General features: G+C 55.7%; 1 long non-coding RNA gene across 3 annotated transcripts; it reads right to left on the bottom strand.

The window, feature by feature from the left end:
- Window positions 1-5,513: 5,513 nt before the first annotated feature.
- Window positions 5,514-13,847, bottom strand: LOC140614403 (uncharacterized). Of its 3 annotated transcripts, XR_012015267.1 has the most exons (6): window positions 12,937-13,847; window positions 12,666-12,836; window positions 12,338-12,567; window positions 10,148-10,367; window positions 8,487-9,220; window positions 5,514-7,965 (listed from the first exon to the last, which is right to left on the bottom strand). It is a non-coding gene; the product is annotated as an uncharacterized lncRNA (long non-coding RNA). The 3 variants fall into 3 exon arrangements; XR_012015266.1 differs by having other exon boundaries at window positions 5,514-9,220; XR_012015268.1 differs by having other exon boundaries at window positions 5,514-8,641.
- Between the last annotated feature and the right edge of the window lie 1,945 nt (window positions 13,848-15,792).

Below are 15,792 nucleotides of genomic sequence, written 5' to 3'. Positions count from 1 at the left end.
CATCCTGCTGGCGTCACAGACACTCAAGCCGCTCCCATCCACATCATCATGAAATCCCCCGCCGGCATCTTTTGCGGCCCGTCCCTCGCTTGTCCTGTTGGGCCTTCATTTTGGGGCCAGAAATGTAGAGACTCACACAGACCTTTCAGAGCATCTCACAGGGAGTCGGTGGGCGGGGCCCCTATAGAAGGACGGGGGGATGAGGTCAGACTGTCATCACCCCCAACCTGCACGTGGTGCCTGGTGAGAAGCCCCGAGAGGAGAGGAGCCGACCTCCCGTCTGCCCGTCACTGCTGGCCCCTGGCCCTCCACCTCCACCCAGCTGCTCCCGGGCCCACACCTAGCACTCCTCTCACGGCCCCCTGCAGCGCCTCTTGCTGTTCCTGTCTTCCTAGACGAGGATGACCCTTGTACTTCCCCGCGCCTGAGACCCCACTTCTCAGCCCCACGGCCATCCCCGCTGGCCCTCCCGGTGTCCCCACAGCCCCCCCCATTCAGTTCCTACCCCCCCAGCGGCGGTCTCCATGCCTGGCCCTGGGCGCCTGGAGGCAGGAAGCCGTCACCCCAGTTCTCCTGTCCTCGGTGCCTCTCCCGACACTGGCTGGGTTACCGTGGGGTCAGAGCACCACAAACACAATTCCCCAGAATCATGTTTGAGATTCAAACCATTTACCTCTGGCTTTAGCATTTTAAGTCTCATAATGAAACGCACCAGAAACACGTCTTTGCTTTGGAGCCTGAAAGGAATGATCAGAGTGATTAAAATGTGGAAACAGACCCAGACTCTACGAGCACGGCTGAGCAGAAGGGTGCTCCCCGGGGGTCACCACATCGGGGGCTCATCTCTCAAGAGGAACAGCAGCCCGAACGGCTGACACCGTCGCAGAATGAACGAAGCCCACACCCCAACCCCACCCAGTATCCGTGACCTCCGGGCGTCCTTACAGGAAGCATGTGTGAACTCCGTGATGAGCAGGTAACTTCAGCTGCAGGAGCGAGGATTTCTGATGGAAGGAATATGGGGTGTGGGGGCGAGGCAAGGACTGAAGCGATGGGGGTCAAGGAGAATGACAAGATCTAGGAGGTGAGAAGAGGGCCTGAGACTGGGCAAGAAGAGCACGGAGCTGCAGGGAACCCCAGCATCCCATTAGGGAAGAAGGATCGGATCCAAGGAGCGCCCCTGGCCCAGAGATGGGAACACGGGAGTAGGAGGCGCGAAGGACTCATCCTCAGGCCCTGAAGCCAAGGAAGCGGGCCTGTATTTTTTTGCAGTTCTCTGGTTAATTTCCAGCCATAAAAAACATGGCCCAAGACTTCATAAAAATATCCCTAAAACATTCCACATGCTTCTCAAGGCAGAGGGTGACTGCTATGAACACATCCACACAAATTCTTGTGCCAAGAGCAACAAACTGAGAATAAAGAAGGAATAAGGATCATGAAAAAAAAGGGGGCTAGTCAGAAACCAGGATGACAGACGTGGGCCATCTTGCCCTCCCAGCAAAACCAGAGGGAAGTGGAACTTTACAGCCTCAAAGGCTTATTGCTGTTGAGAAAGATCCAGCACAACAGCCCTAAAGGGTATTTTCACGACAGAGGAGCTCCGGGCGTGCTGCGGAGCGGGCGTCAGCTAGCTCGGGGTCGTGACTCTGCGCAGCCCGTCCTTGGGCTCCGTCAGGGCCTCCGGGACCTGGGCGGAGAGCATTCAAGGCAACCCCCGTCTGCGTCTGCGTCCCCGCCACGGGCTCCTTCCTGCGACTGGCCAGTGTCTGCTTCTTGGCCACGTCCAGGTGTCTCGACTTACACAAAGTTCTTTCCTATACTGAGCTGAAGCCTTCCCCTGGAGAGTAGGGGAAGGGAGGGAAAGCTGGGGACGTTCCGGACTTGGCTCCCTTCCCCTACGTCAGGTCCTCAAGACCAGCCTCATGCTCCAGAGACACATCCCTTTACGTTCACTCTCCCCGCCAATGTCCTGGGGCCCTGCCCTGCTTGGACCTGAGTGCGGAGCTCCTGGGCACCGGGCCTCGCGGCTGTCTTCCCTTGTGTAGCCATCCGGAGCCTGAGCTGGTGCAACAGCGGCTACACGCCAATGCACAAGGAACGGGAATGCAGGCCACCCCCGTAAATCGGCCGTAAGTTTGCATTGTTCCTGCCAAAAATCCTTGGGAAGGAGACTGGGTCCAGCACAGGCACCATTGGGCCGGTGTCATCCCCTCTCCTTCTCCCTCCGCGCCGTACTGTGGTCCTCACCGTCGGGGGCTTTGACCTCCCGGGCCCTCCGGCTCCTCTTCTGGTCCCATAGGTGCAACTCTTCACCGTCCCAAGGGCCCTGCACCAGGCGGCGCCCCTCACGAACGGGAGCCCCCAGCGAGGAAGAGCTCGCTAACTGCACCATGGAAGACTGGGAGGCCCTGGGTAGGGAAGCCCTCACCCCCCTCCCCGCCCCCGATGAAATGAGAGCCTAGTCCACCAAGGGTGGACATGGGGGGAGGCCCCCAGACGGGGCAGGGGTGGCGGGATGCCGCGGCCCACAGCGCGGGCTCCCCGGGGCGTGCCTCCCGTTTGTCGGAGATCAGAAATCCAGCCATTTCTCTCAGTAAAATCGCACCCGCCCCCGAGGCTGGGCTGGTCAGACACCCCCGAGCAGGAGAACAACCAGGAGGAGCCGGGCTGCTAAGGCCCAGCTGCAGGCCAACCGGCTCCCTGCCGTTTAGTGCCGTGTCACGTGGGTCTCAGCACAGCCCGGTGGTACAGGTAGGGCAGCAGTGATTTTGATTTTCCAGATCAAGTGACCGTCCCAATCTATGCAGCAAATCGGAGTGGATTCTGGAACCGGCGTCTCCGGCCTCTGTCCGATGGTCACGTGTAGATTGACTAACGGTCTGGAACGTCCGTACCCGAAACGCTTTATACCAACAGCCGCAGCCCAACGGAAAGTCCTAAAAGTTGACACTTTGCAGGGACCTAATGTGGCTCAGAACAAGCCGCCTCCGGCCTGCGGTTCCAGCCCTCAGCCCCTGATGGCGCAGGGGCGTCCTCCGTGATCAAAGGCGCCTGTGAGGGGCCCCCCAGGAGACCCGGGCCGTGCCCCGGGGCCATGCAGGCCCCGCTGACTCAGGAGGCGCATTCCCACGGGTGACCAGTCTGCTCCAGCCTGTTGCCCCGGAGACGAGAGAGTCAGCAAGCAAAGAGCCGCCCGCCCTGCCCAGCCTCTCGGGGGCAAGGGCTTCGCCCTGAAGCTGGCAAGCGCCCACTGCCTGGGTGTGACTCGGCCGGGCGCCCAGCCCTGCAAGCCCATCCAGGTCTCGGTTCCTGGTAACACCCTCGTGCTTCGCCCTCTTGCATCTGGGGGAAGAGTCATCGGGCTGGCAGCCGCCCAACCCCGCAGCTGATGGGAACAGGGAGCAGCGGAAATCGGCTCCAGATCAGCCCTTCTTCCGAGAGGTTATTCAAACGTGGGTGTTAAAGCTTGTGTCCCTAAAGAATGGCACGTCAGGCCCAGATGGTAGGTCTGCCCTGCAAACAAGGGCGTCTCCTCCGCCCCAATAGGACCGTCTTCGGTGCCCTCCAGCCAGCCGCCCTGGGAGACCTTCATGTGGCGTCACTCGGCGAGAGTCCACCCGGGTGTCAGCACACGGCGGCCGTCGAGACGCTGCGGGAAGGGCGGTGCACCGATGCCCGAGAGCCCTGGGCTTCCTCGCTCCAAATCCCCACTCACTCGTCTAACCGTTGTGGCCTTGGCCAAGCTATTCCACTTCTCCGGGCCTGGATCCTCATCTGCAAAATGGGGACGGGGCCCGGTGCACAAATGCGGGCTCCAAGTGGGACGTCGGACGGGACGCACCTGACACGCCTGTGAATGCCACCCCCTGGCCCACGTCAGCCCTTCTTACAGGGGCAGGTTCGCGGGATCCTCCGACTCCCCAGGAAGACCGGAACCATTAGGTTCCCATTAGGACCATTAGGAAGACGGGAACAGGCGAGCAATCGAGGCTGGAGGCTCCTCCAGCAAGTTCCCTGAGCTCAGGGGCTGACCAGGCTTGTCTGCCTCCGGGCCGGCTCCCGTGCGCTCATGCGCTCAATGCACAGACTGCCCGAGAGCTTCTTGTCCATCAGGACGCGACGGAATTAGTATTTGTTTTGGGCCGATGAAGTGCGAGACACTTGCTGGGGCTTTGCATCATTAGCATAAGTAAACAAATAACCGTGCAAATCCAAACGTGGCCACGGCCTCATAAATGCCCCCGAAAGTCCCAAGAAGAGGGCGAGTGTCACACTGCCGGTCCCTCCGCCCGCCCGCTCGGCATGCCCTTCCTGGGCCCCGACTCCTCGACCTCCAACAGGTTGGGGTTACCCGTGCCCCGGTTCCATCCTCAATAAGCAGAACGGACTTAAAATTTTTTTTTCTTACCCATCTCAGGGAGGCAACTCGATGGAACAAAATAAATTCGACTCTAGGCACTTCACATAAATCCTATTACTAAGGGCACCAAGTTATTCAGGAGAGGAAGGGAAAGAGGTCTTCGCTAAAAATCTAAAATGTGTATTTGAACAGCCTTATTTAATGCAAAGACCGGAAAAATCCTTTCTTTATGAAAAATTCTTTATAAAAATCGGGGAAACATTAAAACGTAAAGGAATTTAACATGTTTTTTTGTTTTTTTTTTTTTTTTTTTTGCATAACGTAAACCCGCACGTTCAGTCTTATTCAGTTCTGTTTCACACATAAGCACATAGGTGCACACGTACAAAAAGCCTCAAATGCACCGAAATATTAATGGTGGTTACCTCTGGAGCATGAGTTAATGGAAACCTTATTTCCTTCTTTACATATTCCTGTATTTTATAAGTAGTATATAGTGAGCCCATGTTATTTTTATAATCTACAAAGACACAAGATCTGTTTCGGTTTCAAATTAGGGCAAGGAGAAACAGATTCGTCCGCGTCGGCAACCCGCGTTTCAAACTTACGAAAACGTCTAAGAATTCAACAATGCTAGGAAAAGAACTAATTAAGAGAAATCGAGGGGGAGTGTCAAACGGGGGGGGACAAGGTGAAGGATTTAAGAGACACACACTTCCAGTTATAAAATAAATAAGTCACAGGGACGAAAGCACAGCACAGGGAACGTAGCGCACAATTCTGCGATGACGCCGCACGGCGACGGGGTGACCACACGGCCCTGGCGAGCTGCGCATAACGTGCGTGTCGCGGAGTCACTATGTGTGCACCCGAAGCTGGTACCACCTCGCGTGCAAACTGGACTTTAGTAAAGCAAAGACAGCTCAAGAAATGAGGTGAAGGATAGAAAGGGATCATCATATAGAATTCATGTTTATGATTTAACTCCAATTTTATTTTTATTTATTTTATTTTTTTTTTAAGATTTTATTTATGCATTCATGAGAGACCCAGAGAGAGAGGCAGAGACACAGGCAGAGGGAGAAGCAGGCTCCGTGCGGGGAGCCCGACGTGGGACTCGATCCCGGGACCCCGGGGTCATGCCCTGGGCTGAAGGCAGGTGCTAAACGGCTGAGCCACCCAGGCTGCCCTATTTCTAGTTTTAAGCAATAGTGTCTAACTTTGGGGACGAGCAGTCATGGAGCATTTGAGAGGCAGTAAAGAGCCACAAACAGTGAACCTTTCCCCACAGTGAAACACGCACACAGCACAGAAGCTCACACCTAGATTTAGAAGCTTCCTAATCCTTGGTACCCACCCACCTTTCTCCTGGAATCCATGAAACATCGGTCAAGAAACTTTACATCAAAAATTTTCTTCTCTCAGGACACCTGGGGGGCTCCGCGGTGGGGCGTCCTCCTCCCGCCCAGGCCGTGACCCCGGGGTCCCAGGATCGAGTCCCGTGTCGGGCTCCCTGCATGGAGCCTGCTTCTCCCTCTGCCTGGGTCTCCGCCTCTCTCTCTCTGTGTCTCATGAATAAATACATAAAACCTTAAGAAAAAAAAAAAAAGGACTTTCTCCTCTCGATCTTTCCCAAGCTCTGAATCACAACTACTTTCAAGCACAGAGAAAAACGGAACAAACAGAACAGTGAACACCCATATGCTTTCCTCTTAGATTGAGCACTTCTTACCATTTTGTGATATTAGGTGTATTTATCTACACTTTCGCTGAAGCGTCTGACATAAGACGTCAGCCCAAAACACTTCAGCCTCTGCTCCTTAAGAATAAAGGGCGCCCGGGTGGCTCGGGGTTGGTGTCTCCCTCTGGGTTGGGCTCAGGTCCCGCAGGATCCAGCCCCACGTTGGGCTCTGAGCGCAGCAGGGACTCTGCCTGAGGTTCTCTCCCTCCCTCTGCCCCCCCACCCCTGCTCCCTTTCTCTAAAAGAAATAAAATAAATCGTTTTTTTTTTCAAAAGACTTTCTTCTCCATAACAGCAAACACTTTACATCCAAATTGCTATTTTTATAGTGTCTATCACCACAAACCTGTTTGATGTGAGAAACGGTCCCGAAGAAGGTCAAGTCCTAGGAAGGTGGAAAGACCTGCTGGTGACCTTCACAAAGGTCGTAGAAACGGGGTCCGGGAAACGGAAGTGAGTACCCCCCTGCGCTTCGTCGCTGGCAGATCCGCGGTGAGGACGCTCAGGAGCCGCCCCCCAGCACACAGGTGCAGATACGCACCCGGCCCGCGTCCTTACGGCAAAGGGGGGCTCGCCTGGCAGCCACCGGGGCCCGGGGCGCCTCGCACACACGGGGCACCCTCGCCCTCCGACCTGGGAGCAGGCCGGGTGCACCTCTTTTCCATTCTCCATCAGACAAAGCCAAGGGCCCCCTTCCTCCGTCCAGCTGCTCACGTCCCAGCCGCGGAGCCCCCAGAACCTCAGCCAGGCCTTGGGCTTCAGCTCTGCCTCGGGACCTGCCCCCTCCACCCCGAGTCGGCTGACAGGCTGGGGGGCCCAGAACCCAAACCCAAGAACTCCGACCAGGCCAGCCTTGACCTTCTCTACTCAACCTGGACTTGTCTGGTCCACCTGATGGCTTCTGCGGTGATTTCCAAATGCCAGGAAACGGTAGATTCCGAGATTAAAAAACAAACAAACGCACGGCCGTCCTGGCCCAAGCAGCTCGCGACCCGAGGCCCCACGCAGACCCTGCTCAGATGCCCCGGGCCTTGCAGCACAGCTTGTCTGCACCTGCTCTTTTCCCCTTGTCCTTCCGTTATTTGCCTCCCGCACTACGCTGAGCTCCTGGAGGACAGCAGCCCTGTCCTTTCCGACTTTGTACCCCCCAAGTGGGTCGGATGGTGGTGGGCCCCGAACGAGATGGCCAGTCCCACCCCCCCGGATCCATGTGCATCATCTTCGTTGGCCAACGGGTCCTCCCAAAGGTAAGTGAATGCAGGATCTCCAGGTGAGGTCAGGCTGCGTTCGGCAGGGGGACCCCAAACCCAGGGTCGGTTATCCTCCCGGGAGACACACTCGGGAAGGGGGGCGGCCACACAAAGCTGAAGGCGCAGACCCAGCGATGCGCCCACAAGCCAAGGATGCCCCGGGGCCACCAGAGGCTGGGGGACGGGGCCTCCAGAGGGAGCATGGCCCTGCCAGCACCCTGCTCCCAGCCCGCGGCTTCCAGAGCTGCAAGGGACGACGTCGCTGTGGCTTTACGCCACCCAGTTTGTGGCGACGTGGGAACCAATGTGCCCGAGGAGCACCGTCCCCGATGGACAGGTCGGGAAAAGCATATCTAAAAAAAATAAACAAACAAACAAACAAACAAATAAATAAATCAAGGAAACGCATATCTGCCAAAGAACGGAAAAGAGCGGAGGGCGTGGCCTCTGCCCCCGTCTTACCCCACGGGCGGGGAAGCATCTTGGAGGCCCCTGGACTCTGGTAACAAATTCGTAAGGATCTCTATTCTGGGGTCAGCGGGACAGTTTGTCCCTTTAATGAGGTGTTTGAATCTCACTCCATATTCATTGTTCTGCCCTCCTCGATTTTCCTGTAAGTGACCGGATTGACTTTTGATGTATCGCCAGCACACCATGAATTACGAGCCTCTTTCTTTAAGGTTGGAGACGGGAGGGACTCTAACTTCCCCTGTTTGGTTATTTCAGGCGAAGGGTGGGAGCAGGTTTTCTGTGCCAGCAGCATCCTGATTATGATTCAGGATGTGCAGCCAAAGGCAAACAGTTCCTCTTCAAATTCAATCAAATAGGAAGGAGCAAAGGCCCAAACAAGAAAAGCCGGGTCCTCTTTGTGTGCGCAGCCAAGGGGTCCTGGGAAGCTGCTGAAGGATGACGCCCTGTCCCAGGCTTAGCTCGGCCCAGCTCAGATGGTCCAGGAGACATTGGTTACGGGATTCCAGGCCTGGCCTTATGGGGCCACATTCTGGATGCTCCCAAATCCACTACGGGGGGTGAGGGTGGGGGGCAGTGACGTGCAGGCCCTAAGGACAGAGGTCAACCAGGATTAAAACACCTATTTTTAATCTCATCCTGGGAAAAAAAAAATCCTACGTACCACTTTACGCTGTGGCCGGCGGCTACGGGGATCCTCACGACGGCCTCCGGGGACGTGCTGTTCTGGGCAGCTCCCCACGGGGACTTTTCACTCGATAAGTCACGACCCTCTAATGGATTGAGGGATCAATTTGGCGAGAAGTGTCAGCACTTTTGCTTCAATGAAATAAAAGAGGAGACGGCAGATATCAGAGCGTATCTTGCACAGTAAGTATTGCATCGTGAAATGTTGCTTCGGTTCCCAACACGCATGTGTCACCGGCCTATGAAACAAAAGGTCCCCTCGCCGAGTGTCATGATCCAAAAAAAAGAGTCTGAAAGCCACGGTCATAGAGAATCTATTGCACCAAACCAGAGAGCTCTCCTCCGTCTTGTCCACGGCCCGGTCTTCAGGTAGACGTTTGCAGTCACGATGGGGAGTTCAGTTATGGGAATAACCCCGCTCCGCGCCGCGTGAGGCGTAAGGTCTGACCTCCTGCAACGTGCCACAGGGGCCCCGTCCTTCCTCGCGGACGCCAGGCCCTGCGCATCTTACCGCCAGCAGCCCGGTCGGCTCTGGTGGGTCTGCAAGTCTGTTTCAGCACAAAAGATCCGCTTAATGGGAAGCAAGTGTGCTGAGGAAAACCTAGGCTCACATTTTCTTGTGCATTCTTTACACAAAATAAAAACGACTCAATAACCCAAAATAACCGAGGTCGTGTTTGAGGGAACTGCCCCTTTACATCTGGGACTGGTCTTTCTCCAAAGGCGGCCGTAGAGGGTGTGACATAAAAAAAAAAAATGCAGTTGATTTTATTTTTTTTATTTTTTTAAAAAATATTTTACTTATTTATTCATGAGAGATACAGAGAGAGAGGGTGAGACACAGGCAGAGGGAGAAGCAGGCTCCATGCAGGGACCCCAATGCGGGACTTGATCCTGGGACTCCAGGATCATACCCTGGGCCAAAGGCAGGTACCAAACCGCTGAGCCACCCGGGTGTCCCAGTGCAGTTGATTTTTAAAGGGTTTTTAAAACCCTCAATAATGCATCTATGGCACAGCAACAGGAAAAACACGAAGGCTTCAGGTTTCTCTAATGGTCAAAATCGTAAACAGATAATCCAGAGAAGAAGTTAAGTTGCTAATAAATACATAAAACTAAGTTCAGGGGCGCCTAGTGGGTTAAGTGTCTGCCTTTGGCTTAGGTCATGATCTCGGGGTCCTGGGATCGAGTCCTGAATGGGGCTCCACGCTCAGTGGGGAGTCTCCCTCTCCCTCTGCTCCTCCCCCTGCATGTGCTCGCTCCCTTAAATAAGTAAGTAAATAAATAAATAAATAAAATAAAAATAAATAAATAAATAAAAATAAAAATAAATAATAAATAAATATATAAAAATAAGTAAAATAAAAATAAATAAAATAAATAAATAAAATAAATAAATATAAATAAATAAAAATAAATCAATAAAAAATATAAATAAATAAGTAAAAATGAGTAAAAATAAATAAAAATGAATAAAAATAAAAATAAATAAATATAAATTAATAAATAAATAAATATAAATAAATAAATACTAAAAAAAAAACCTAAGTTCACCAATGATCAAAGACATACGTAAAAGTAAAACTGAAACTCACGTCCTCTAAATCAAATTTGTAAAATATCGAAAACAATACTTACGGTCAGTGTAGGGTGACAAATCAGGCATTCCTCTCTGCTGATGGGAAGAGAGATGATCAACCTTCCGACAAAAAGTTTGGTAGTACGGGGCAGCCGGGTGGCTCAGTGGTTTAGCGCCGCCTTCAGCCCAGGGCCTGATCCTGGAGACCCAGGATCGAGTCCCACATCGGGCTCCCTGCATGGAGCCTGCTTCTCCCTCTGCCTGTGTCTCTGTGTGTCTCTGATGAATAAATAAATAAAATAAAATCTTTTAAAAAAAAAACATTAAAATAAAAAATAAAAATAAATAAAAAATAAAAAAATAAAAATAAAACATAATATGCATGCCTTGACTTAAAGATACCATATTGCTAAAAAATGCAATTATTGGAGCTTTCAAGCACGTTTTCATGATCCCGATCACGGAGAACCAGCACCAACTATAACAGTAACGAGAAGGTTTAAGACCTGGTGACAATGACCCAGCTGTGGCACAGAGACATGACATGAGCAGATCCTGTTGGAAAAAGGACCAGCCCCACGTGGGTTGCCACGGACCTTCAACTGGTGAAAAAATGCAACCTCTGGAAAGTGTAATAAAGGGAGCCGCGGGGAAACAAGGTAGGCGTACAGTAGGTACTGGATCACCTGTTTCCTTCCTTTTATTAGGGGCAGACGCCCCCCGCTCCCCCCTCCGCCCAGCCTGCAGCCGCCGCCCGCGTCCCCCCGCGGCTCCAGGCCGCCCGAGCATCAGCGCCGCGGGCACCAGGAGGTCACGCGAGGAGGACCCCGATCTACGCCAACATCTCGTGTCCAACTGCCACCCCTCCCCCCCCGGAGGCCCCACATTATCCTTTTTCAGAAACAGAAAACTTGCCCATTTCGTAGTAACGTGCAAGCAATCCAGCTGCCGGACAGCTGAAGGAGACTTTGGTTCTTAGCCGAATCCGGGCCCTGCCTCCCTAATCTGGTTTACTCTGTTAATCTATTTACTGGACCTTTCTTCAAAGATAATGAAGTGGTGAGTGCCCGCCTCCCTTCCAGGTCTATTTTTCCAAATCCGGAATTAACAGGAGCCCAATAAATAAAAGGGTTTGTTAGTAGAATTGGATTTTTGGGTCTTGAGGGGTTTTTGTGGATTTAAAAAAAAAAGAAAAAGAAAGAAAAATCCCAAGGTTCTCTTTTCCTGAGTCTATTGAACCCTGGAGAAAGAGAAGTTAAAAAAGCATCCCCGGGAAGGCTGCTTTCACAAAGGCGGCGGGGCCACGGGACCTCCCCGAGGCCGGCTGGGTCCTTCCCCACCCGCTGAGGTGGCCATGACCCCTGGGTCGGCCGCGTCCAGACAGCAGGGCTCCCGCTGCACCCTGGCCGCGTCCCTGGTTGCAGCGGACCCCGGGTGTCCTGCAGAGCTCACGCGGCCCCAACCGCAGAAGGTTCTCCAGCCCCTCCAGACCTCTCACCTGCACCCCCAGCACGGCCACGGGCTTCAGGGAGGGTGAGGGCCCGAGAGTCCCCCGGATACTGCTTGCGAAGGATACCAGTTCCCCGGGTGAAAGAGGGGGTGGGGGCGGCCAGAGAGGTGACCCCAAAAGGAGAAAATGAGTCCAAAGGAGGGAAAACTGCCCGTGTCCAGGCACCAGGACCAAGGAGGACCCCCGAAGCCGCACCTGGCCTGCCATGGCCCCACCCCACGCGACCCGATGTCCTCGGTGCACACGGGGGGCTGGGGACCGGCCACCTGCATCCCCCGTCCGCCTCGTGCGCAGCGACAGTCACGGTGGGTCCACACCGGCCGCGACTACGCCAGGAGCCATGGAGCGGAGCTCCCAGGCCCTCACCGAGGGCTGGTGGCCAAGCACTTCAGGGCGCCCCGGCCAAGGGGTGCGGCGGCGGCAGGTGCCTGCAGGTGACTGCGCTGCAGGTGCCCCCCCCACCCGGGATCCAGGGGCTGCGCTCCCTGCCACGGGGACAGCCTCAGGGATCCAGGCTCCCCCCGGCTCCCCCGTCCTCACACACTTGGTCTTGGCTACTCGGCCGCTCAGGCTCTTTCTAGAGCATTTTCATCGCGTGCTCGGGCCGGCTCCCTTCCCGGTCCCGTTATCACAAGTGGGATGTGCGACCCCAGCCCTCCTTCGCCCTGCGACTCCCGCTTCCCTCCCTGCGCCGAAGAGGGGACGGGGCGCTCTCACACCTGCCCTTCCAGAACTTTACCTGGACAGGCTGCGGCACGCGGCCTTCCGTCCTGGGACCTGCTTGGAGGACCTTTAGACTCTTCGTTCTCCACTGGTTCCTTTGGGGAAAGTCCTTCAACCTTCTGGGCAATAATAACTACATATTTTTTGAATAATCGGATTTTCTTTAACATTGTGACCGCTGGGAAGATCACAGGGCGAAAAAGGTAGCGCATGACATCCGCGTGTGCATCTTTCGCATCCGTAGATCTACAAGACACGCCCAGGAAAAAAAAAAAAGTTTGCACGTGAATTGTTATCTGTAGACGATGAATTTGGGAATAATCTTGACGGCCTTCGGTTCTTACCCAATTGTCTGAGATGCGCAAAAAGGTCCGAGCCCAACAAAGGGGGCCAGACTCACTGGTGGGAAGGTTTCGACGCCTGTTGGTCCGTGCGGGAGGCTCGCGGTCTCCGTGGGGTTGGCGCTGCCTCCGCGTCTCCTTCTCATTCACACTCTATGGCACATGCGGTTCCCGCTGGGGAAACATTGTGAACATTTGTCTTTTTCTTCCCAAAATACTCTTCGACCCTGAAAGTCATTCCTGTGCTTAAAACCCTCCTTTAAGGCGGTCAAACCTGATGCAAGGGGGCAGCTGGGTGTGTCTCAAGGAAGCCTCCCTCGGGGGCTCCTGCGGGCTCCGTTGGGCGAGCGTCTGCCTCTGGCCCAGGTTGTGACCCTGGGGGCCCGGGTTCGAGTCCCACGTCGGGCCTCCCTGCGTGGAGCCTGCTTCTCCCTCCGCTTGGGTCTCTGCCTCTCTCTCTCTCTCTCTCTCTGTGTCTCATGGAGAAATAAATAAAACCTTTTAAAAAAAAAAGGGGGGGGATCCCTGGGTGGTTCAGTGGTTTAGCGCCTGCCTTTGGCCCAGGGCGCGATCCTGGAGTCCCGGGATTGAGTCCCACGTCGGGCTCCCTGCATGGAGCCTGCTTCTCCCTCCTCCTGTGTCTCTGCCTCTCTCACTCTCTCTCTCTGTGTCTATCATGAATAAATAAATAAATAATTAAAAAAAAAAATAAAAAAAAAAGGCCCCGGTACAGAAGGGCCTGAAGAGCCAAGAACCAGGAGGGCCGGGCCGCCGCGCCCCCCGTAAACCGCCGGAGCAGCGCGCCGTCTGGCACGGGTGCGGCCCCACCGCTCCAAGCCCACTTTATGGAGTTCCTTTATTAGTCTCGCGTGTAACCCGCGGCCGCATCATAAAATCAAGCAGCCCGTTCTGCACGGCACGTCCGCGGACTCCCTGAGCCCGGCCAGCGCGGGGCTTTTCGCTGTGGGGCTGTGCGACGGCACGCGTGATGACGGCTGCCGGGAGCCCTGGGGTCCTCGGGAGCACCCGGGTGGTGCTGTATGCCTTTGCCCCCCCCAGCCCTGCAGGGATGCGGAACCCCAAGTCACCCCGGAGAATAAATTCAGCCTGTGCCGATGCCCCGGGCGGGGTTATCTGCAGCCTGTCCGGGCAGCGGGACCAGGACACGGCCACTCGCCGCGCCGAGGCTGGGCTGCTCCGGGAGACGGGCGGAGGGCGGGGGGGGGGGGGGGGGCTCCTGAGACCCGAGGCCGTTCCCGGAACACCCTGGAATAATGGCCTGCTTCATTGCATCCGTGACGGGGAACCAGTTTAATAGCAGAAAATACGGCTCCACTGAGGGCAGGCGGTGTAGACCACGAGCACACGTGCTCCTCAAAACGAAGGCAACAAACTCAGCAAGGCCGGTGGTTTCCAAGCTCCCCCCCCCCCCCATTCTCATGTTTACAACTTCATTAGTTCTGTTGCCTGCAGGTGCTAAAGGTTTAAGAGTCGAGAAAAAATGCAGGGAAAAAAAATTTTTTTTACGCGGAAAAAATCACATCACCTGAATCAGGGAGGAGGCCGCCGCCGCTGCTCGATTTTATAGGTGGGAGGACGTGTCCGTCGGGCTCCGGAATACCAAGGAGTCGGCTTGGAAGGAAGCAGGATGCCTTTTCCTGGACTGTTCCAGAAAGACAGCGGGCTCTTCCCTGGGGAGATTCAAAGAACTTTGCTCATTTTCGTCCCGATACAAGAAGTCTTTGTTTTTCAATGAAATCTTTCCTCGGAGCCGCAACCTCCTGCTGGCTTTCCTTACCGGACGGGTCACCGGAGCCCGAGCTCCTGCCAGGGGACACCAAGGCACCGAGGTCCCGCGTGCACCCGAGCCGCGGCCCGGAGGAGTCTGGGCTTGCCCGGCTTGCTCCGCGGGAGGCGTGACCCGAGGCCCCGGCCGACCCAGGAGGGAAGAGCCCCTCAGTCTCGGTGCCCGCTGGCCACGTGCGGGACCCGTGGGCGCCTCCCCGGGCAGCGGACGGAGGACGCGGGAGGCCGGCCCAGGCGCCCCTCCCCATTCCCCAGAGCTGGGGCTGCACCTGCCACCGGGGCAGCTCCTGGGACAGCCAGAGGCCGGACAGGCGCCGGCAAGGCCTGGGCTGCAGGGGGCCGCGGGGCTCGGGGCCTCAAGGACCCGTCTGTCCTCTCCGGGCGACCCGGGGGCACCCAGCATACTTAATTAATCGAGTCTCCTTTTGTCCTTTTCTTTCTTAGACACACCCTGTGCCTCGGTCACCTTACATCACATGTGAGCGTGTCCGTGTCCCGTCCTCCTTCCTCCGCTCCAGGCTACTTTACGCCTCTCCGCGGCCCCTCCTGCCAGTGCAAAGGTCCCAGGTGACAGCACGTCCCCAGATGCTTCCCGAGGGCCCACAGCCAGCACCCCGCTGCTCTCCGCCGGTGCCCCTGGCCGCGCAGTGGGCCCCGCTAAGACGGCCGAGCATGCCCCATCGGTCTCAAATCGCGCCCAACTGTGTCCCCTTGGGCCCTTTCCCACTACCCTTGAGCCACACCTGTCTTCTTCCAGGTAGCACTTGGGACATCCCGACTTCACCACTCCACCGGTATCGCCAGGCGCCACCCTAACGCGCACAACTCGTTCCCCAGTTCTCAGGGTCAGTGAACCCTAAATCTCTCCAGGTCACCCCGCAGCCATCACCACATCACCAGGACCCGCAGAGGCACCGAGGATGCTCACAACCACCTCATTAGTTCATCGTAAAAAAAATATAAAAATAGGGCAGCCCGGGTGGCTCAGTGGTTTAGCGCCACCTTCAGCCCGGGGCATGACCCCGGGGACCTGGGATCGAGTCCCGCGTCGGGCTCCCTGCGTGGAGCCTGCTTCTCCCTCTGCCTGGGTCTCTGCCTCTCCCTGTCTCTCTCTGTGTCTCACGAATAGATAAATAAAATTTTTTAAAACTACATAAAAATGCGTATGATACGTGGCGTCTCTGGGCGAAGAGACTGGATCACGGCTGCCACTGGGCAGGAAGGCCAGGAGCCGGCCTCCCAGTAACCCGGCGGCCAGACTCGCGGCTCCGCCCGGCCGGGTTAGTCCTGCCCCCACCCCGGATGGATTTTAGGGGACTTGGGG

Source organism: Canis lupus, chromosome 22 (genome assembly GCF_048164855.1).
Source record: "Canis lupus baileyi chromosome 22, mCanLup2.hap1, whole genome shotgun sequence".
NCBI classification, from domain to species: Eukaryota; Metazoa; Chordata; class Mammalia; order Carnivora; family Canidae; genus Canis; species Canis lupus.
Note: the sequence above shows the minus strand (reverse complement) of the source record. Positions and strands in the feature narration are given on the sequence as shown.